The 23,222-nt window shown below is 42.1% G+C and overlaps 1 protein-coding gene and 1 pseudogene across 20 annotated transcripts in view; one reads left to right on the plus strand and one right to left on the minus strand.

The window, feature by feature from the left end:
- The window catches only part of ZFHX3 (zinc finger homeobox 3), a 525,132-nt gene extending 503,491 nt beyond the window's left edge, over positions 1 to 21,641 (minus strand). For 16 of the 20 annotated variants that reach the window (XM_049110739.1, XM_049110734.1, XM_049110735.1 and 13 more), the window contains exon 1: positions 20,524 to 21,631. The gene's annotated coding sequence lies outside the window, so the exon portion shown is untranslated. Of the gene's footprint in view, positions 1 to 6,907; positions 7,177 to 20,523 lie in introns of those variants that run through there. The other 4 variants (XM_049110742.1, XM_049110743.1, XM_049110732.1 and 1 more) reach the window with 3 other exon arrangements.
- On the plus strand, positions 14,555 to 14,692 carry LOC112647674 (U2 spliceosomal RNA; annotated as a pseudogene).
- Positions 21,642 to 23,222: the final 1,581 nt, after the last annotated feature.

Consider the following 23,222-nt stretch of genomic DNA (forward strand, 5'->3'; position numbering starts at 1 on the left):
GTGTGGGTTCTGGTGGTTAGGCCTTCAGCATCCATGCAGCTTACATTTTCAACCTCTTGGAACCCTGAGATGTCCATGTGAATAAGTCACAGCTAACATGCTGGAAAATGAGGCCACATGGAATAGAACTGAGGTACTCCAGATGACATTCAGCCAATCCCTAGCCAGCCTAGCAGCTCACTGCAGACTCTGAAATGAATCCTAGCCAAGATCAGCTAAATGTGACCTGGGTCAGCAGAATTGCCCAGATGAGCTCAGATCAAATTGCTGACACGACTAAGCTGAGTCACAAATTAAATCAATGGTTTTTGTTTTCAAGTACAAAGTTTTGGGGTGGTTTGTTATGCAGCAAAAGCTAACTGGTACATATTTTAAACACTACTCCAGATTCTACTGACTTGGTTGGCCAAAATGTTTTCAATTCTAGAACATCTACGAGGACAGACACTATGAACTGTCTTTTCTCCCGTTACAGCCTCATCACCAAACCCTGTGCATAGCTTAAAATAGGCACATAATAAATATTTGTTGAGTAAAAGAATAGTACATAATAAACTTATTTTGCTGGCACTTCAATTTTTCTTTCTAGATGAGGCAGAGAATGATGATAAATACAAGATAAATAAATAAAATGTAAAGAGAAAAACTCAATTAGAGTATGTCTTAATTATCCAATATTCTTAATTAATGGGGCATGGACTGATGAATTTTAAAGCATCTGCAGTCTCCTTCCATCTATCCTTCAGCAAATATTTATTTAGTACATAATTTGTGCTATGTAGTATGCTAACCCCTAGGATACAATGGGTAAGCAAGACAGATAGATCCCTGACCTTACAGAGTGATAGAAATGTACATTATCAATTTTGTGTAACAAAGAATAACTAATATCACTGTACAAATGCAGGTCGAAATTACAAGTAAGGCTCTCGTTTAGGTATATCCAGAATAAATGCCATTTTATCCTGATACAAGGTGTTTCCTTTCCTGTAACTTGATTTTTGTTGGCTTATTTTTTCCTATTCATTTGAGATTTATAATTCATTCATCCATTCAGCAAAGACTTGTTGAGTGCTGTGTACTTAGTAATGGAGATATATATATATATATATATATATATATAATGGAGATAGATAGATATAGATATATAGATATATCTGGTAAACTAGACAAAAGTACTCTGACCTCACAGAGCTTTCAGTCTGGTCAAGGAGACTATATGTGTAATTATATGTATAATCAAGCTAATAAATCATTACAAATCAGCCAAGTGTCAGAGAGGAAAACCACAGGATGCTATCACAGAGGAGCATGATCTAGCCTGGGTGAGGCATGGTTGCAGAATTCCTGGGCATAGCAAACCTCTTGGCCCACCATCATCCCAACTTGAGCTGGGGAATTGCACGACGTTCCTATTCTGTATAGTTTTAAACCCTTGGGACTGAGTTTTAAGAAGTTTGTAGACTTGCACTGTTTATTAGTGAGCAGTCTAGGTCTGCGAGGTTTTATCTCCCTCTTCCCATCTCACAGTTGCCACTGGGGGGGACATTTTTCCATTCACAAAAGTGACAGAGCCAAAGCCTAGACCTTGGGACTGCAGATAGATCACGAGGCCCGGCCAAGATCAGCCGAGCCTGACCCAGGCCCATGGAATTGCCCAGATGCACCAAGACCAGAAAGAGATCCTGACTTAGCTCTCTAGGCCCCATGGTGGCAGAGCTGTTGAAAGCACTCTCTGCCATCTTTCCACCTGCAGGAAGAGGACATGAGCCTCCACAGGGCACCCGGCAAGTGTGTGGCACTTGACCCCCTCATGTCCCTGAGATGAACTCTGTGAAGTGCCACATGTTCTGAGGAGAGCGGCACTCGGCCGAAGGAACAGGAGGGATTGTAACCATTAGTGTGTCTCTGTGGAGGCACCCAGCCAAGCGGGTTCTGTGGGGACAGCTGCTGCCCGGCTGTGTGCACGCTCCCAATCGCTTCAAGTAGAGATCGCCCTGGGCCACTGCAGGCTCCCGGCCTCTACTGCTTGGCCCGGGCTGCAACAAGCGAGGATGCAGATGAGAGCCAGTGCCCACGCCTTAGAGCTGCCAGTCAATGTTTATTCATTCAACAAATATTTATTGGGTGTCTGCTCTGAGCCAAGTGTGAGGCCAGACGCTGCCAGCCTGGGAAGGCTCGTGACAGTGGAGAAAGACCATGTATGAGACACTAACGAAGGGGCTCCACACCGGGCCAGGGAACATCTCACGAAGCCTTTTACAGATGGAAAAAACTGGTGTTTAGCAACATATGTAGGGTCACAGAGTTAGTAAATGGCAGAGCTGTGACTTGATTTAATGTCAGCCCCATTCTAAACACTGACTTCTTTCCAGTACACAGGTCTGCTTCGGGAACCTATAAAGATCCGGAAAATCTCCACTTCTGCAGAGACTGACTCCTTAGGCATGGGCACAGAGCCACATGAGCCCTCCGGAGCTCAGCTTATAACGCTCTATAGCCCCTATGGAAAGTCACGTTGTCCCCTTGGCGTCATCTTGTGAAGCAATGGCTCTTCTCAGCCTAACGCTTGGTACAGATTCCCAGGTGCAGGTGGCAAGAAAGAGTACTCCAGGCAGAGGAATCAGCACTTGCAAATTCATGGAGGCGAGACTGATCTAGACGAAAGGAATCTGGCAGGCATGGTGAAAGGGAAAAGCCAAAGGTATGAGAGAAGCAAAAGGAACAACTGGTGGTGGCAAGGTGGGATAGAATCACGCCTCCAGGTGAGGAGGTAGAGAAGAAAGGCACTGCACTGAGGTCAGGCAGGAAGGACAGAGAGCAATACATTTAAATCAAGCAAAGAGAAATGATGGCCACCATTATACTTCCAGAAAATGGAAAAGGTTTGACAGTGTGAACAAGGAATGGGCAATGCTGGGGGCAAACTGCTTGCTGAAATATTAGCTTAAAATAGACAAAAATTAGAGACCAAAGCAATGTCCACCAATAACAGAGGCCTTAAGAAAAGGGTGAGATGGCTACCAGATGGGATATTCTGCAGCCATGAGAATGGTCATTCTGAAGATTTTGCAGGAAGATGGAAAAGGACTTATGATATAACTCGGTGAATTAAGAAGCTGTAGAAAATATAACCCTGCCCTGTTTTGACCTGTAAGTGGAACAAGTGACAGAAAGCAATGGATAAAAGAGAAAAACATAGGTCTTAGAGACTGTTTGAGACTGGAAAGAAATGTCATAGAGCAGTACTTTTATAGAGGAATTCACAGATTTCACAAATCACTTGATACTACTTACAAAACTGTGTGTGTGTGTGTGTGTGTGTGTGTGTGGATTGCATGTGAAAATTCTTTCCCGGCTCTAAGATTTCATTACTTCTCAGAGGGCTCTATGACCATGTCAAGACTACAGAGTCCAGTTCAAATCACCATATCTCATACGATCTTCCACTGTGGTTGGGATTCTAATGTTCTCTGAGACAGCTGGAGGGTTCGTGTCTAACAACTATCTCCCAACATTCTGAGCACCCAGTTTGGGAAAGCACATCATGAACACTTTGCCTGTGGGGTCCTTTGCCCTCACTCTGCTGGAATGGGCACTGAGTGCAAGTGTATGCACACACATATGTACACACTTCCTCTCTCACCCAGTGAGCAATCTTCATCTAGTTGCCCAGGTCCCAAGGGGCTCACCAGGAAACTTCTGGAGAATGAAGGGATTTCTCTCTTCAATGACCTCACATGGCTTACAAAATATTAAATTCTCTCCCAGGGAATGGTCACTGGGAGAATGACAGTCCATGGGTGTTGAGCCAGGTCTGAGATGTACAAGACAGAAAGAGTTTTCATGAAACTGTTGAACCAAGATGGCTAACTGCCCAAGAAGACCACATGCCCTTAAATCAAGCTGGTTCTCTTCAGGACGTGAAGGAGGAAGAATGGCATGCAATACAGAAAAGAAAAGAAAAGTGGTCCCTAAAAAATATTTCATAGCTTTCAAATAATTTAGAACAATGGTACATTTGAGTAGGTCACATGTTCAAGCCAGTTCACAAGGCCATAGTATTCTTCTATCCAGCTCACATTCTTCATTCACTGAGGATTTACTGACCACCTTCCTTATGCCTGGCCTCTTCCTTCTCATCAAAGAGTATGAAGAACATATGGCTTGAGGATGGAAAGAATAAGGACTTAAGGTGTACAGGCTCTGGCCAGCCCACTCTGGGTTGGCATCCTCCACCATCAAACACATTGATTCTAGACACTGAGCCTCACTCTTCCCATCTGTAAAATGGGCAGTATTACTTACCCTGCAGGTTGTATGAGAGCTCTGAGGGTTAATCTACATACAGCACTGAATACAGGATATAGGCATATGGTAGGCATACTCTGCTGGGCATATATAGAGGAGACCATTGAAGAAAATCTTAACATCACATCTTTTTACCACACAGGTTGTTGAGTGGAACAAATGAGCTTATTAAGTATGGGAGAATTACCAAAAAAAAAAAAAAATCTCTGTAAAGTGTTGTTGAGATATCATTATGATGAGTAAGCCCCTAGCCTATGCCTTTTCCTCACTTGGGTGTGAAGCTGTCTGGTTTCTCCAGAAGGTCACAGACTCTCCACTTTACTCAGGGTCTTCTCTTTTGTCCAAAGAGCATATGAGTTCAGTTGCTCTGGAGAGCCTTTTGCGAGGCTCTAGCTGAGCTCTGGATGAGTTTTACCACATTAAGGGTCAATGTGTCCCCAGACAGAATGGTATTTTAATTCAACAGCATTCAGAAGTTATTAAACTATGATAAATGCTAAAGTGGGAAAGATTACACTTAGACATAAGAAGTGTCACTTGAATCACTTAAAAATATTATAATGTATGGCTAATTGCACCTTGACTATATTATCCAGTGCTGTGAAAACACTTCAGATCCTTAAGTAAGGTACCATTTAAATACCTATTTCGGTATGTAATGGGTAATATTCTTGAGTGCAAAGGTTGTTAAAGGCCCCAGTATTCATTGAGTATCTGTGTGCTGGACTCTCTGTTCATATTAATTCATTTAATGCTCAGAACAATTCTCTAAAGCAATTATTATTACCCTCATTTTGCTGGTTGTGGAAATTGAAATTCAGAGATGTCAAGTAACTTGCTTAAGGTCACACAGCTGATAAGTGGCAGAGGTGAGATCTGAATCCAGAACCACTGTCATCATATAGGCATGACCTCTCTTTTTATACTTAATTTTTCTGTGTCTCAGTTCCCTCACTTGGAAATTATGGTGACAATAATGATACTGGGTTGTTGTGAGAATGAGGTGATCAAATCTAGGAAAGGCTCAGAACACAGTGCTCAGTAAGTGGAAGTCTTTTCATATATTGTTATTATTTTCCCCTGGGGCGCCAATCTAGCACACGTAAGCTAACGTTTCTGGAACTGGGATTCACTTTGGGGGGAAACACTCCCTATTCCCCAGCATGGATTTAATGGTTGAAGCAACACGATGTACACAGGAGGACTGGCTACATGATTTGTGGGACCCAGTGCAAAATGAAATTGTGGTGCGCTTGTTCAAAAATTATTAAGAATTTCAAGATGGCAGTTGCAGAGATTTAAACCAAGCAGGGGGCTCCTAACTGACAGATCTTGAGCAACTACGCAGGCCCCATGAAGACAGTCCTTGCAGTGGAGGTCCAGGCTGCCTCGGGTACCTACCAGCCCTGTGCCCTTGAGCAAAGCACTGGAGCTTTTCGATTCTCTCCCTGGCTTCTCAATATAATGAGGAAAGCATTCCTGTCTCACAGGTTGTAGGGAGAACCAAAATTTCACCAAATGACACAGGTGAAAGTTTCTGGCTTAACCATAAAGCACCCTGCTGGAGGTTTCCAATCTTGACTGTGCAATAAAACCACGCATGCCTGTTAAAATGGTAGGTGCTAGCTACTCTTCGAGATTCATACTCAGGAGCTCCCACCTCTGCATCTGTATTTTTATCAAGCTCCAAATGACTTGGATGCACAGACAGGATCAAGTAGCAATGTATTACCAAGCAAAATATACTACAGACTATAGAACACTCCGCTTAATTACTTAGAATGAGGATGGTCCCTCCTTGGTTTTGAGATTGTATTTAAGGCCCTTTTGAAGCTCCAAGGCCCTGGAAACCAAACCTATGAAATCGTTTCAAAAATCACTTGGTCAGTCTGTCCGTGATATGGCTCTAAGACACACAAAAGATTCCTTCCATGCTACAAGGCAAGGAATTATTCATCACCTGAAACTGCAACTTCAAGGCAGGAGTTTTCACACCGAGCTCCCAGCTTCCCACCTCAACCTTCTGGTTTCTGGTTGCCGCATAACCATAAAAGACCAGTGCCAGTGAGAACAGATAGACAACAGCAGCCTTTCTTTGGAAATACTTCAAATCCAGTCAGAAAACCAATTGTATGGTGATGGCTTTCATGGCACCTGGCACATGTCCCTGTAACCCACCCAGCTTCTCACCTAGGTGTCTGTTTCTGAGACCCACAGAATGGCTACATTTGACAAGTTGCATACATCCTCTCATCAAAAACCATTTGATTTTTTTTTTTTTTTAACAGCTTGTGTTCTGGCTGAATGGGAGAGTATTAATTAAGGTTCTATTATATGGGAAGGCAGGTTGGGGGGAGTTAAGAGCTGCAGGGCAGTGGTGACAAGGCAAAGCCCATGTATGTGTGCAGCCATTAATGGGGTGTTAATTGGGTGGTACATGAACATAAATAGGAAGCTCAGAGGTGCCTGGCGTGGTTAGCCAGTGTACAGTAAAGCCCATGTGCTAACCCCATAATATGATGTAGGCTCAACTCAAATTTCCTGGCTGTGAGTTTTCCCCCCTCTCTATTTATGGTAGGGCTGTCGGTGTGATTACCATGTTATTAGGGTCAACTGGGAGAGGCTTCCATTCCAGGGTCGACATGGAGAGCACAGTGCCCGGGCTCAGTCAAGAGGCAATCTTGGGCTATGGTTGAGACTGCTGCTTCTTTTCTCCTGGTATTGACTGCTTTGAAATTCAACCTCCCCAGCCACGATAAAATCTAGATCATTCTCCTCTTCATCTAGCCATCGTACGACTTGATGGGTCCTTTCCTGTTTTCTGGACAGTCTATCATAGATGCATGGGTGGCTGCTCCCCAGAGCTGCAAGATGCTTAGGAGTGAAGAGAAGAAAAAAGCTTTGGGAGATAATTCTCTAACTTTGGAATGCTTTTAGAGAGCCAAACTCTCTCCTCTTCTACATCATTGTTGAATTGTAGAATGTTACATCTGTAAGCGTTCTGAAAGTCTGCCATTCTAACCCCCAACTGTATGGGTGATGAAACTGAGCCCGAAGAAGTGAAATGAGTTGCTCAAGGTCACATAATGAGAAGTGCCATAGGCAGGACTGGAAGCTCCATCTGCCAGCAGAAACCAGTGGGCTTTTTGCAACCCCATGTCACCCATCTCGGTTTGCTTTAGTAGACACTAGTGAGGTCTACAGCTTCTCCTAAACAGTAGTTATCCTTTATCATGCTTCCTTTAAATATGGTTTCTTCTTCCTCATGCCGAGCCCATTTTCCATACCTTGCTCCAGTTCTTGGATTATTGCTGTCTGGTTTGGGGCTCTGAAGTCCATGTCACTAGCACACAGTTCAAAGTCTCTCTCACTGATCTTGATGCCCTTTCCCTCCCATTCAAGGTCTCGGCCCAGCCCCTCTGGGCAAGCAGTTAAGGTTTTCAGTGGCTACGAGCCCCCTTCCCAGACCTCTTCACTCTTTTTTAAGCCTAAACATCAGTGCTGCGTTCACATGCGCATGTCACACAAATTTTTCTACTCTTCCCACTTCCAACATAGCTTCTATTTCCAAGGAGTCAAAGGGCTTTTCAGAGTCCATAAAAGTCTATGTACACAATGGCATTTTATACTCAGCAGTCTTCCCTGGGACTTTTCATTTTCTGCAGGTGATCCTGAGTTGAGAAATGACTTCTAAATCCTGCTACTCTCATGGCTGATTAAAGTCGAGAAGTCCCTGTAGTCTGCCCACCAGTACTTTTGTGAAGATTTTGCATAACTACTGAAAACAGTTTAAAAGATCATGTCTGTGATCTATTAAACAAGATTTTTTTAAGGGAGATAAAGGGTTTAAAAAGGAACACATGAGACAGAAATGGCTGGGTTCTGCTTATTATACACTAGAAATTATAAGAATAACACTCTTACTGCCAATTAAGCAAGTCATTTATCATGAAGCACTTGCCAGAAAACATATTTGAATTCCTCCAAATTCAAATAAAGAATTAATGGGTAAATAATTTATGTTCAAGTAATTATTTGCAAGACTTTATTTAAACTGGAATTTAGTGAAAGTAATTCAGGAGATTTTACTCCTCACATCATGTAATAAAGTTGTTGTTCGATTAGAATGACAACCCCCTCCTCCAGGTGAAAGGACAGGGGCATGTAAAATTCAGAGATGATTCTCTGTGGCTGCTCAGAATGATCTGGTCAAAATGGTCGAGAGGAAGGACAGTGCTTTGGATGATTCTAGTAACGTTGGAAGAAAAGCACAGAATTGCCAGATGAATTAAACTCAGGGGCTTAGGGCCATTTCTCTAGGAGGAACCACACCAGACAAAAATAGTGATGAAGCCCTCAAAAAACTCACACCCCTTCCTAACACACACAAACTCAGTGACACCTACATCTGAAACATACACTCTCGCATGCAGACACCTTCACACACACCTCTTCCCAGCTAAAATAAATAACAGTGCCAGTCCCACCCCTAATGACAAAACACGTCCCAGATGCTGTCAAATTGCTTTCACAGAGTTTAATGAGTTGAGCATCCAGAGACAGACTTGTAGTTGCCGCCAGTCCTGAGGCTTCTAAGTTTTCCAGTGTGAAGAATTAGAGCACTTGGGCCTAGGGACTTAAATTTGTGGGGCTGGGAGGTTCCCAAAGTCTCCAGATCTATTTTCTCTAATTTAAGAGAGAGAAATTGTCAGATTGCTTCTCAGCTTCCATTTCTCACCAGTTGGGTGGCTATTCATTCCATGGCCCCTTGGCTTGACTGTACTGTCTTTTATGAAGCAGAGCTCTCGAGTCAGGAATTTTGGGTGAGATGGATTACAAGACGAGAGTCCAACTACATTCTACCTCCAGCGACCTAGGTGCCATAGAGGCCCCTGCTGGCACTATGGAAGAGCCTCTTAGGACTGGCTCATCCAAATGAGATTCCCTGAAGGTTGACCCCCAAGAGTCTAAGGGGGCCAGGATATGTGGACAATATGGCGTTCTGTCTCTTTTGCCTCTCTGTTCAATTCCTGTCAGCCAGAAAATCAAGCCACTGTCAGTCCAGCTAGAGAGGTAATGGCAAAACAAAAGCAAAAGTATGAGTCCTACTAGGGGTGGGTGCACAAGATCATCCTTGTTTAAAGAACAAAATGAAGCAGTACATGATAAAATTCTCCTTCCGTGCCTCAGGCCATGCCTCTGAATACTTCTTTGGTGTAGAAATTTAGAGAGCTTCAGAAACTCCTCTCTTTGTCACTACTACGGTCTACAAATTCCCTATACAATAAAGTCTAAGCAAAAAATTTAAGCTAACCCTTTCAGACTATGAATGATTGTGTAAACTTGGGACTATAATGACTCACAAAGTTACTGAAAAAAGTGATGCTGCTAAAATAAACTCTACATTATATTATTGCACATAAAACTGATGGGATTTCCATATACTCCTGCAACGTGAATGTGGAGGGAATGTAGCATGCACGGGGCAGGCTGGGCTATAGCAGCTTAGCCAGCTCCTCCAGCCCCTGCCAGTGGCCCATCAACTCACTGTTGGCAGCAGAAGCAAGGGAGGCAATTAATGGAGAAGATAAGAGAGCCCACAATGGGGCAAAAAGTGAAGCCTAAGAGGGCAGATTGGTTATTTCCTAAAGAATGCCAAGTTTTGAATTATATACATGTGTAAAATGAAATTATGTAGATTGTCTTTTTAAAACTTTTCATAATATAAAAATATAAACTTCCATGTCCCTATCACTTAGCTTCCACACTCACCAACTCATGGATAGTCTTGGTTGATTGCTCACCCCAGTTTCCACGCTGTTATGATTCTGAAGCCAGTGTCAGATATGCTTCATCTGTAACTATCTTAGTATACCTCTCCAAAAGATAATGAGATATTTTAAAAAGCATAACCCTAATACCATTATCACACCCCCACATTTTTCTTTCACATCATCAGATACCCCAGTCAGTGTTTAAATTTTCCAGATTGTCCTTTCAAATTTTACCTTTTGAAAGTTTGAATCCAGATCTCATAAGGTTCTGTACTTGGAGAGTGACTGCCAGGTCTCTTAAATCTCTTTAATCAATAGGTTCCCTTTCAAACTCTTTTTGTCCTTGGAAATTCACTGTTGTTGTTGAAGAAACTGGGTCATGTGTCCTGTAGAGTTTCAAACAGCCTGGATTTTGCAGATTTTATCCTCGTGGTGGTGTTTACATGTTCTGCTGTTCCTCTCATCTTTGGTAAAGTGGCTTTTGGATCAAGAGGCTTCATTAGATTCACTTCTTTGGAAAGATTACTTCATAGGTGGTGGTGTTTGTATCTCTATCAGGAGGGGTTTAATGTTTTGATTAGCTCTCTTTTCCTGATGTGAATCATCACTGATGATTTTTGCCTGGATCCATTAAGGATTACAAAATGGTGATCATTTAATTCTATCATTCCAACCTCCTCCCCCTCCTCTTCCCATCCCTCAGAACTTTTTCTAATAAAACTGGCATACTTCCATAGAGAGGAGTTTCCCATGATTTTGTTACCTCGAGTCTTTGGGTTTTGTTTGGTTGGTTGTTTTGAAAAATTACGAACTCCTAAATCTAAGCCTATTTAATTTGTTGTATTTAAATCCAATGAAATTAATTGTGGTTATTATCATTGGTAATCGTATTAATGTTTAGCCATTAGAAGCTTCTTCAAGTTGGCTCATGAGTATTTGCTTTCTGGCATGACAAAATGTTCCAAGTTCATTTTGTCTATTTCTTGCTGCAGACCTGAAATCAGCCATTTCTCCTAGGAGCCCTGGAATTTTTCACTGATAAGTAATATTTAGAGACCACAATCTGGATGCTAGGGTAGGTCATTGCTAATGTGCTCATCACTGTTTAAGGAAACACACATACACAACCTAATATGTAAATTATATAAACTATGAGGCACACATATATTTAAGATAAAATATGGTATAAGTAGTTAATAGTGATACTTTCTATTCAAGTTCAGAATTATAAGGTTTCAATTTAATTTTTGGATCCTTTTGCTCTATTTCCTTTTACCCATGCTGAAAACTTAGTTTTCTGTGATGCTAACCTAAATAATTATTTGCTTTTTCCCACTCTATATACCCAATGGTCCCAGAATAACAATGACACTATAACTATCCCTAATGTCATTACTGGAAACACTTTAATATTTTTTTGCAGTTCTTTTTATCCTTAATGACACACGTCCAATTACTATGTTTTAAGTTCATTGAGACAAGTCCATCTCTGTGGTCATACCACCCATTGAACACATAGTTGGGCCTATTTATTTCATCCTGATTTTAAGAATGACTTCTAAAATTTTGCTTCTGTTTTATAATTATGTAAATCTTCACACAGTTTCAAGGCCAAATGTACAAAACAAGGTATAGTCCAACAAGCTTAACTCCTGACATTTATCATGGCCCTCTTCATTGTGTTCCCTTCTTCTCATTATAGGGAACTTTTTAAAAAGTTATGTTTGATACTTCATTTGGTTTCTTTTTAAAGATAATAATACCTACCTCTTACTTTACATTATATACATGTCCTACACACACACACACACACACACACACACACACACACACATTTAGTATAGAACCAACAAGTTTTCCATGCTGTTCTGGATCATAATCATTGAAGTTACAGTTTTAAATCCTAGAACAGTTCAAATTTAAGAAGGTCATTACTAACTTGTAATTCTTTAGTACTGTAGAAAACTCCTGAAAAATTATTTTAGAAAATGGTCTTGGACCATTTTCTCTCCCAGACCTTTAATCAGCTCTTCGATAGAATTTTTCAGCCATGTCAGCAAGGCTTTCACCACCTACTTGCTCAACTTTAATTCATGGAAGGAAGGAAACCCCTTGACATCATTTATTAGCTCTTCTAAAAAAGCAAAACCATTTGGGATTTCTTAATGTTTGTTGTGTGAGTAACAATGTTACACTTCTTTCACCATTGGCTCAAGTCAATGTTGAAGTCCTAATTCACAGTGTTTATAATGGCAGCAACTAGACGAGACGATCCACACTTTCTGGAAACTGTAGTTGAAAGATCAATGGGATGTGGTAGTTGGGGGAGGTGTATGTACCTCCTCTGTATCTCAGTCCATAAATGGAAGACATGGTGGGTGAGTTAGGGGACAAAGAGCCTTAAATTCAACACTCTGCCTAGCAACTGATTTCTCCTCCTTCATAATTTTAAAACTGGTTTGAGAAGAGAGGAGTTGTTTTTATTGAGCTTTATTTTATTGAGTTTTATTTTATTGAGCTGCTGATGGATGGGGGTAAGAAGTTCTTATTATTGCCCTATATTACCCTGGGCTTGGTAGAGCACTAGAGTAACTTCTTTTTTTTTTTTTTTTTTTCAAAAACTTTTCCCCTGCTACCTCAACCTTCAACTACTACAACGGTGTCTCACTTGTTCACCCTTTGTCCCTCCACCCAAATCTATTGTTCACATAGCATCCAGAGTCAGGGGAATTAGACCTACTAGGTTCAAGACTTATAAAGCTATAGTGATTAAGACAGTGTGGTGTCACAGCAAGAGACCAATGAAACAGAACAACAAACCCAGAGATAGATCCCTGCAGACTTAGAAGCTTGCTTTATGACACAGGTGGTTCTGGACACCAAAAGGAAAGGATAAACACATTGACTTATGACCATATTTCACTATTGATAGTCACCATCTTTATTTATTTTTTTTAAAAGATTATTTATTCATTCATGAGAGACACACAGAGAGAGAGAGAGGGGCAGAGATGTAGGCAGAGGGAGAAGCAGGATCCCTTTGGGGAGCCCAATGTGAGACTCCATCCCAGAACTCTGGGATCATGTCCTGAGCCAAAGGCAGATGCTCAACCGCTGAGCCACCCAGGCCTCCAAGCCACCATCTTTAATAGCTAAAGAATATTGCCTGCATGAATATACCATAATTGTACTACCATTTATTCAACATCACACCTCACTCCTAATATTTCAGTGGCTTTTTTTTTTTTTGCTATTAAAAACAGTCCTGCAATGGAGATTTTTGTATCTAAAATGTTAAACACAGACTTGTTTACTTATGATTGTGATTTCTTTATGATTAGTCTTCAGACAAAAAAAAATAGGTCAAAGTACTTTTGTTATTTTAGGAAATCTGGGTCCAAATTTCCAAATTCTTCCCTAAAATGTTTTCTATGCCCAATTGCAGCAAATGAAAGAGTCAAGGTCACTTTCTCTGATAACATTGATTATTATACTTTAAAATGATTTTGAGGGTGAAGAAAGCTACCACATAGTTGTTTTAATGTGCATTTACTTAATAATTTGTGAAGCTATTTGTTATTCCCAAATGATTATTGATCCTTTAAAGTTTTTCTTTTGTGAAATGTTATTGTACCAGTTACCAAATTGCTTTCTTTCTCACACCACTCCAATGCACCCAGTATAACCATTGTGAAATCAATAATTATAAGCAGCTATGGTGTACCTACTACCTCTGCTCCAATACTTTCAAATGCTTCTTGCTATTTACAGGATGAGATTCAAAGTCTTTACACTAAGCGTGATCAGCACCAAAATAATCCAGCATTACCTTCTACCATAACTCTTCTTCTCACACAAACTTTCATCCTTGACCAATTTGGTCTGCTCTGCATTCTTTCCCATTGTGATATATTTTTCCCCTTCATGCTTTTCCTCTCATTGTTCCCGTCTTATTAATCCCTTCTTTTCACGTGCTCATTTCTTATCTCCTTTTATGCCCAGCTCAAGTGCACTATCCCCTCTTTTAGGGGTGAATAGGTATGGAAATAACAGAGTAAATATGAAATGCTTACTTTTGAATAAAGGTAGCATCAAGTGCTATCAACACTCACTGGAAACAGCAACCAGAAGTATTAGAGTCCAGAAACATAGTTACTGTGCAAACTTCTAGAGAAACTCCAGAGTGACAGCTGTATCTTTTGGCTTTACAATGAGAAACTGAGAAAGAAGAATTGAAATGGAAAATATAAAGAGTAACCAGGGGGATAAAAAAAAAAAAAGCAAGAAAGCAAAAATAGCAATATGAATTTCAGAAAAGGTGGAATTTAAAGGTGAAGGTACAGAACAGAATTTAACAGTATAATGTTAAAAAGCACAGTTTATAAAGGGCATATAATATCCATAAACCTGTATGCACCATACAACATAACTAAATATATAAAGAAAAAATCTATTAAACATACAAGAAGATCGCTTCTCGGCCTTTTGGCTAAGATCAAGTGTAAACATACAAGAAGATTTTTTTTACAAGAAGATTTTAATTGAAATGAGGTGTGATATTCATACATAGTCCTAGAATTGGACATATCTAGGAGACAAAATTAAGTAAGGACAGAGGGAAGTAAGTATTTTTAAAAACTTGGAAGAAGAGATAAATTGCTAAAGTTAATATTAATAAACTAGTAAATGCACTGAGGTAAGAAAATGAAATCATTGGTATGAATATTCAGAAAAATAGATAACACTATCTCTTTTGTACTGATATGTTTGAATACTTAGACAACCCAAGAGACTCCAATCAAACACTTGTCAAATAAATGAGACAATTGAGTAAAGATAGTAAAGATAAATACACAAAAAATCAATAACTTCACTCTCTACTAGCAATGTGTACCTAGAAGTGAGAATAGGAAAAATTACAATAGAATTTAAAAAAAAAACACTATAAACATACAAAGGGACAATTTTTTTTTTAAGATTTTATTTATTTATTCATAGAGACAGAGAGAGAGAGAGAGAGAGAGAGAGAGAGAGAGAGGCAGAGACACAGGCAGAGGGAGAAGCAGGCTCCATGCAGAGAGCCCGACATGGGACTCGATCCAGGGTCTCCAGGATCACGCCCTGGGCTGCAGGCGGCACCAAACCGCTGCGCCACCGGGGCTGCCCCAAAGGGACAAATTTAACATAAGATAATTTGAACTCGGCCCTATTCTCCTGTGGGAGCTACACCTTCTCCAGTGATGTCTGAATTTCAGCCTTGGGTTTGAGGGGAGGGTTCCTCTTCCAAGTTCTTTGTTCCACCCTTTAGTGTTTTCTTTCAGCCCTACAAATAATAGCTGCTTCCTGCATTTGCTATTCGTATATTCCTTAGAGTCCTCTTTTACCTCTTTTAGAAAGTTAATCACCTATCACTAGTTAATAAGTCTTTATATATCTTTTCCATGTTCAATAACTGGTGTGGTTTCTGCCTATGACCAGACCTTGACTAATGCAGATCTATATAGATAAAATTGTTGAAAAGATCCCAAGCAAGAACTGAAAAGATAGAAAAGTATTTTCTTAGATAGGAAAACTATAAGTTCTTTCATGTATGTATATCTGTATGTATACAAGTGATATGTGCATACATATATATTTAATGCGAGCTGATTAGAATCATAAAAAAGTTTTTTTTTTGGAAATAGATAAAAATATCTTAAATTCTAATGAAAAGGTAATCACAGGAGAACAGTAAAAAAAAAAAAAAAAAGAAAAAAGAAAAATAATTGTAATGAAGGATACACTTTGCCAGATATAACATCACAGTAATCAAATCTAAATGGTATTGGCAGAGAGACAGACAAAGAGTTCAGTGGAACAGAAAGGAAAAGTCCAGGAAAAGATCCTAGGACACATTAGAATTTCATATATGACAAAGACCATTTCATTTCAGAGGACAGAGGTGGTTTTATTTAACAAATTGTGCTGGCAAAAATGGATAACCATCTAGAGCAGTAGTAGTCAAGCTTTTTCTTTAAAGAGACAATAAATATTTTAGGTTTTGTGAGCCTTATGGTCTTCGATACAGCTACACAGCTCTACCATTATAGTGTAGTAACAGCAAAGACAACATGTAAATGGATGCCCATGACTGTGTTACAATAAAACTTTATTTACAAACATAAGCACTGGCCTGTGGACCATAGTTTGTCAATTTCTGGTCTAGAAGAAGATAAAATTAGCATCCTCCCCCCTTCCCCCAGCTCTCCTCATCTCTAACCAAATACAAATATAAATTCCAATGGTGTGAAGCCTCGAATGTAAAATATAAACCACAAAAACCTTTTAGAAGAAAAATCCAGGTAGACTAGAAGTACGATTATGTTAAGAAAGGCATCCATCTTAATCAAGTCAAGAAACCAGAAGCCATAAAAGAAAAGTTGGATATGTTTGACTATATAAAAATGTAAAATTTTTATACAACAAAAGATGCCATAAAGAGTCTAAAGACAAAACAATAGATTTGAGAAGAATATTTGCACCACAGATGACTATTTCTAATCCTCAAAGAGCTGTTACCAACTGGCAAGAAAAAGAGCAACAGCCTAATAGAAAAATAAGCAAAGGGTATGGATTTTGGTTTAAGTGCAATTGGAAGCCTTTGGCGGTTTTGAGCAGGGGAGCGATAATGATTTATGTTTTAAAAAGACCACTCAGGCTGCTGTGTGGAGAATGGATTGTTGGGGGCAGGGGGCAATCACAGAACCAGGGAAGCCAGGCAGGATGTTTTTGCAGACTCCCCAGAGAGGACTTAATAGATGTTCAATAAACATGGGCTGGTTTTGATGAAAACATCTATGCCATGCTCCCTATGGCTTCTTGGCCAAGGGCTCCTGGCCTGACTTCTTGATCTTTTCTCTGAGAGAAGGCAAGGTTCACAATATGGTATGACTCTTTTTTAATTTTTTCACTTAAGCAAATGTGGGCTACTGGTTGTCTGAACCCAAGAACCTGCTCTGGCCAGGGTGGATCCTGAGATAATCCTGCTGTTCTGGCCCACATGGTTCAGTTTGATTGTTCTTCTTGGCTCTGGTTATGGGGACGTGATGGGGAAGCAAGGAGACCCACTGCAATCTTGAGGAATGAGTGACTTCTTGCTCTAATGAGGCCAGGCATGTGAAGAAGTGGATGACACTAAGAAGGAAGGGGGAACACTGACAAACACAGGAAAGGGGATGGGCAGGTGCCTGCAGCCCCTGGTTGGGGAAGACTGCATTGAATAATTTCTTCTCTGCTCTTGAGGAGTGAGGACCCAGGCACCTGGTTGGGAGTCGGTTTTTTCCATGTATGAAGCCAAGAGTTTTCTACTGGTAAGTAAGTGGTCAGAGAGAAGTAACAACTTGCTTCTCCTCAGCTAGGAAGTGGGTTCTACCCACCTCGCAGCAGGACCAGCAGCTCGAGTAATGGCACAAAGGAAGGTTCCCCCTCCCCCTGCAAGGGTGTAGGGAGCCAGAGGCAAACATCTGAGGCTGCTCTGGCAGCGCTGGGCCTAGAGCTGGGAACTCGGCTCTGTGCAGAGACTCTGCCTTTTCAAATGTAAAATAAAAAACGTCCTGGACAGGAGGGATCTCTAGAGAAAAATGAAAGAACACACACAGACGTGAGCTGCTAGGGAGAGGCAGCAGAGCTGACATTTGCTGCAAAGGCAAGAGAATAGCATGTCCACAGAGGGACCCTGCAGCCTGCCATAGAGCTGGATGCAGCTTATCTTTGTGGAGGTCTCTCTGTTGTCTGCAATCCCTGGTGGAGCAGGCAAAGGAAAGTGGATCTGAAGGCACTGGAGGGCGAGGAGGGGGGACACTGTTAGTTCTCTGCAAATCTGCACCTCACAGCTGCATCTGGGCAAGCTGCAGATGTTCTCTTCTCCATGACTGAGCCTGTGTCTGGTTCCCCAGGGAGACGAGCACAAAGGGCCCTATTCGCCAAACATGCTGGTCTTTGACGGCAGTGCCTTGCACTGTGCACATGCACACATGAGAAGAGTGTGTGCCTTCTGGAGGGTACTACCACATTGTAGGCCCTCAGGAAATTCTGGATCCCTTTGCTCATTTTTGTATCGCCAAAATGCCTCCCAAATAGCAGATATTCAACACACTGAATATCTGCTATTTGAAGAAGAAACAAATGCATGAGAAGACTGTTTTTACTTGTGTTCTAATAATCCATCTGGGTATGTAAAAATCCAAAGTGGAGGTAAGACCAGGTGACTTTAAATCTTGCCATGATATCTTATCCTCTAGGCCAGGGATTAGCAAATAACAGCCCAAGGGCCAAATCTGTTCTACAGTCTGGTGGTTTGTTTGTTTGTTTTTTTAATAAAGATTTATTGTAACATAGCCACAACAATTTATTTATATATCTTCCATGGGCTGCTTTTGAGCTCCATCAGCAAGACACTTGAGTCATCACAAGAGAAGTGATAAGGCCTGTGAAACTGAAATATTTACCATTTGGCCCTTTACAGAAAAATGTGCTGCCCCATGCCCCAGGCCACAGTCTAGATTCAGCAGGTCTGAGGTGGGGGGGTCACAGCTCCTGGTTTTCTAAAAAGCTTCCTGGTGACACTGATGCAGATAGTCTGTGAGTCACATTTTGAGCAGCAAGGTTCTAGGACATTCTTTTCCAAAATAAAATAAAGGTATGATGAACTAATAAACCTCAAGTATCAACCAGATACAAAGCACGAATGTGGTCCTACAGCTTCACATAACTTGAGTAAGTTACAATCAAAAGAAGTCTTGGGCATCCTTGCTTCTCTGGCTTCACTTTTTGATACAAGCCTAGGAGCACTCACCAAAAGAAGGCACTAGAACACTCTACTTAGTTCATCCACATGTCTGGGAACAGCCAAAAAGTTGGACAGATTCTGCTTTTTGACCCTCCACATCCATTCACTCCTTTCCCAATGGGAGCTATTTAGAGATGTCTCTTCTTCCACTGCGGCTCACAGGGCTCAGGCAGGGCTAACTCCAGGGAGACAGCATCTGATCAGGGCCTAAACCAAACAGCATACTGCGCTTCCCCTAGACCACCAAGATTGGTGGAGGGATGATTACGGGACCCATGTGACTTTCGTGGGGACTTCTGTGAAAAATTTGTTCTCTCTCACCCAGAACATCTGTAGCCATCTCATGACCCTAAAGGAAAAGGAACCAGTATGGAGGAGATAGCTCCAAGTTAGAGGGAGAGAAGAAAGCTGGTGACCTAGTTTCAGTCCCTAATCAAATTTTACCACTGACCCAGCTGTCCAAATGGACCTAATCCTAAGTTTTTCGGTTATGTAAGATTATGCATCCTCTTCTGCTTCTGCTATTTGGAGTTGGGGTATCTGAGTCTTGCAATTGAAAAAAAAAATGTCCTAATGGGAAAAGCTACCAAAACTTTCCATTCGACTGTGGTTGAACATTTGGTCCATGTGCACTCCTCCCATATACACTCTTCTAAGACTCCAACACATTTGGCACATCGGCACAAGAGCATGTAGGAAACAGTTACCCATCTCAGAGTTGGGGCACCCGTTGCTTGACCATCACCAAAGTTGCTATTACTGACCCTGGGAGCTCCAATCTCTCCAACTGCAATCAGTTCATGTCACAACATTCTCTCAGTTTCCAGAAGAGAGATCCTGGCCAAAGGGCTCATGAATACTGCCTCAAGTTAACTGCGCAAAGAACCATCAAAGGGCAGGTCACACCAGGCAAAACTACACCAGTTAGTATTTTCTTTAGTACTATTCCAGGTTCTCATAGCATCTTTCATTAGCATCTTAAATTAACCAATATGTGTCTTCTCTCCCTCCTCCCTGCCTCTCTTTCTCTCTCTCCTAGCAGACAAATTGGAAAGGGTCTTATTAAACTACCCACAGGAATCAAGTACACCAGTTCTCAGGAAGATCTAGATTTGAATCGCAGGTCCACCACTTATTGTGTGAGTATGGATAAGTTTAAACTCTCTGAATCCCAGTTTCCTTATTTTTAAGATATTTACCTTGCGGGGTTATCATAGTGAGATGAAATAACACATATAGTGGTTAGTTGTAATACTATTACTATATTGCAAAAATCATATTACAGTCATAATATTGTTTTAGTTCTTCACAGGGAACAATTCCTTTTCTTTTTTTCTTAAAGATTTTATTAATTTATTCATGAGAGACACACACACACAGAGGCAGAGACACAGGCAGAGGGAGACGCGGGCTCCATCCAGGTAGCCTGATGTGGGACTCGATCCTGGGTCTCCAGGATCACGCCCTGGGTTGAAGGCAGACACTCAACTGTGGAGCCACCCCAGCGTCCCGGGAACAATTCCTTAACTTAACATTAATAACTCAATGTTGGAATTTCAGTCCCAGCAATAGAGTTGTTCCTAGGACTGTGTCTGGAAAATGGCCACTTACCGGCTGCAGAGTCCTCAGGTAATGACCTTGAGAATCAAACCACCGGCCCTATGCGTAGAAGCCAGAAGAGGAATTCCAGAGACTGGAGTGGCCATTGGGTAATACTCGGGTCTTAAAATATATACTTCTTAGAAGGCATTAACATCACCGAATTCTGATGGATGATCTTAGGATTGGTGGGACAAGCCGAGAGCCTCCTACCCCACAGGCGTTTTCTATTTGGTCAAAGAGACATGAACCAGCAAGTCTGTAGACGCTGTCCTTCACAGAAACTAAGAATGCGCTCAGAATCCGTTGTTCCAGTAGCTTGAATAAAGGGCTCAGGGGCAACGGGAAGCAGAAGCAGTTCTTTCAGTCCAAGAACGGTCATCCCAGGATTCCTGTTCAACTGACAAAACAGAGTGACCCGCGGGCGTCAGCACATCCCTGGTGTTCCCTGCCGTCCGACGGTGGGGACTGTGGGAGGCCCGCGTCCTCGCTGTACTAATAACCTATTGTTACGTCATTACGTGAGCGAATGACGAGGTCCTCGAGCCCCGTTAACACGAAACGCGGTTTCCAGGGCACTGGTGCTCGGCAAGCAAATCCTCGCCATTTCCCTTTCCGGAAATCTCACATTTCAAGTTGCTTCACAAATCCCACAACTCCATGGTGGTAGAGTCTGACATTTTGGGGAAAACAAAACAAAAAAACCTCTAATAAATAATATTCTGCTTGAGAGAAAAATCAGACCTTAGGCTTCTGACAAGAAAAGAGGAGTAACGTTGAAGACTTCAGGGTGACCTATTACCTCGGAGAATCAGAAACCGTTCATAGTCTTCATTTCCCGGGTCTGTGGGAAGAATTAACGATGATTTTCAGGATTTTTGGATGCAGTTAATTTCTATGAAGCCCTTGCACAATTTTCCTATTTTCGACAATTTTCCATCCTTCCTTTTCCCCCCAAGAGCTTCTGTGTTGGACAAAAAAATAAAATAAAAATTAAATTAAAAAAATAAAAAATCAGTGCCACACAGCGTACCTCGCCAGGACGGGGGGGCCGGCGGCGCTCGCCCTCCCTTCAGACGCGACGACGTGGCCGCCGCCGCAAGCGAAGCGGCGGCAAATGGCGGTGCAGGCGCAGGGGCTTCTGGGAGCCTGAGGAGCTGTGCGCGCGCACCTGGGCGGGGCGGGGGGCGGGGCTACCGCGGCCACCTGGGCCGTGGATGGCCCGCGTGCAGAGCAGGAGGGTTCGTGCGGTAAGAAAGGGGCGGTTGGCGTCGAAAGTGGTCAGAGAACAGTGAAGGGCGGCGACTGGGGAGAAACAGCCCGCCAGGAAAGTTAGGTTGACTCCAGGACACTTGGAATTTGCAGGATTTTAAACACCTCCGCCTGGAATCATGCCAGATCAAGGACTCGGAGACGTCTCTGCAGATGCTCAACAGCTGCTTAGAAATATCTTGTTTAAAATGACCCCAAGATTGGGGCACCTGGGTGAGGGTGGTGAACGTCTGGCCTTGGCTCCAGTTGTGATCCCGGGGTTTTAGCCAGCTCCCCGCATGGAGCCTGCTTCCCCCTCTGCCTGTGTCTCTGCCTCTCTCTCTCTCTCTCATGAATAAATAAACATCTTTTTAAAAAATAAAATAAAATGACCCCAGGACTGTCCCAGATGAATGGCCAGAGGGTTGGAGGCACAGAGGCAAGGTAATCCCTAAGCAAAGGTGCCAAGCAGGCAGTGCAAATCTCTGCCCCCTCCTCCCCTTCCCTCTACTGGCTTCCTGGCTGCCTCCCTTCCAGGAGTCGAGGCCCTCCTTGCGGTGCCTCACTGTGTCAGGAGCCACAGCCTGGCCTGAGTGTGCCCTTTCAAGGCCTGTGTGACAACCAGCCCATCTGGGTAACCTTGTTTTTCCCTCCTGCAGGACAAAGTTACGTTTAGTCGGGCTTTTTCCTTCACAAGGCAGATGCCAAAAGCAAAGAGAGCGGAGTAGTAGGAATTTCAGACACTGAGTACAATTCCCCTTGGGGTACCCCTGGGGCTGGAGCCTTTACATCACTGCGACAGCGAACTGGTCTGTGCAGAGCATGACCAGCACACCTTGGAGGCTTTATCTCTCCGTGTGCAGGTGTTGTTCTCTCTCTCGCCACTCCTTATTCCCGAAGCCACGTTTAAACAAATAGGCATTCCCCGGAGCACAGATGCACATGTCTGTAGTGAACATGAGTGTGACACTCACAAGCACACTCATGGCATTAGCCAAGCCTTTTTATTTTTGGAACTGCTAAGTATCCTTAAAAGCAGGGGTGACAGGCCAAATCCCACCCTGCCTGTTTTGTCAATAAAGTTTTATTGGAATGCAGACACACCTATTGTGTGTTGTCTTTTGCACTCTAACAGGGTTGAGCAGTCACGAGAGAGATTATAAGGTCCACAAAGCCTAAAATATTTACTCTCTGACCCTTTAGAAAAAGTTTACTAATGACCTCTAAAGTAGAACACTATCTGGAAAATCTTTTTCTTTTCTCTAATTGCCAAAAGGTCTTTCTCTCATTTAAAAATAATTCATAAACCTCCACCTCTTAGACTCAGCCCCATAATTACAAGATGTATTTGAGACAATTAGTTCCATCTAAAGCCTAGTGTGTGATTCTCCTCTGGAATATCTGTGGGCGCCCCCTCTCTCTGGACACTTCCAATCCATGGCAGCACACAGTTGCTCACA

The sequence above is a fragment of the Canis lupus genome, chromosome 5, assembly GCF_003254725.2.
Source record: "Canis lupus dingo isolate Sandy chromosome 5, ASM325472v2, whole genome shotgun sequence".
NCBI lineage: Eukaryota > Metazoa > Chordata > Mammalia > Carnivora > Canidae > Canis > Canis lupus.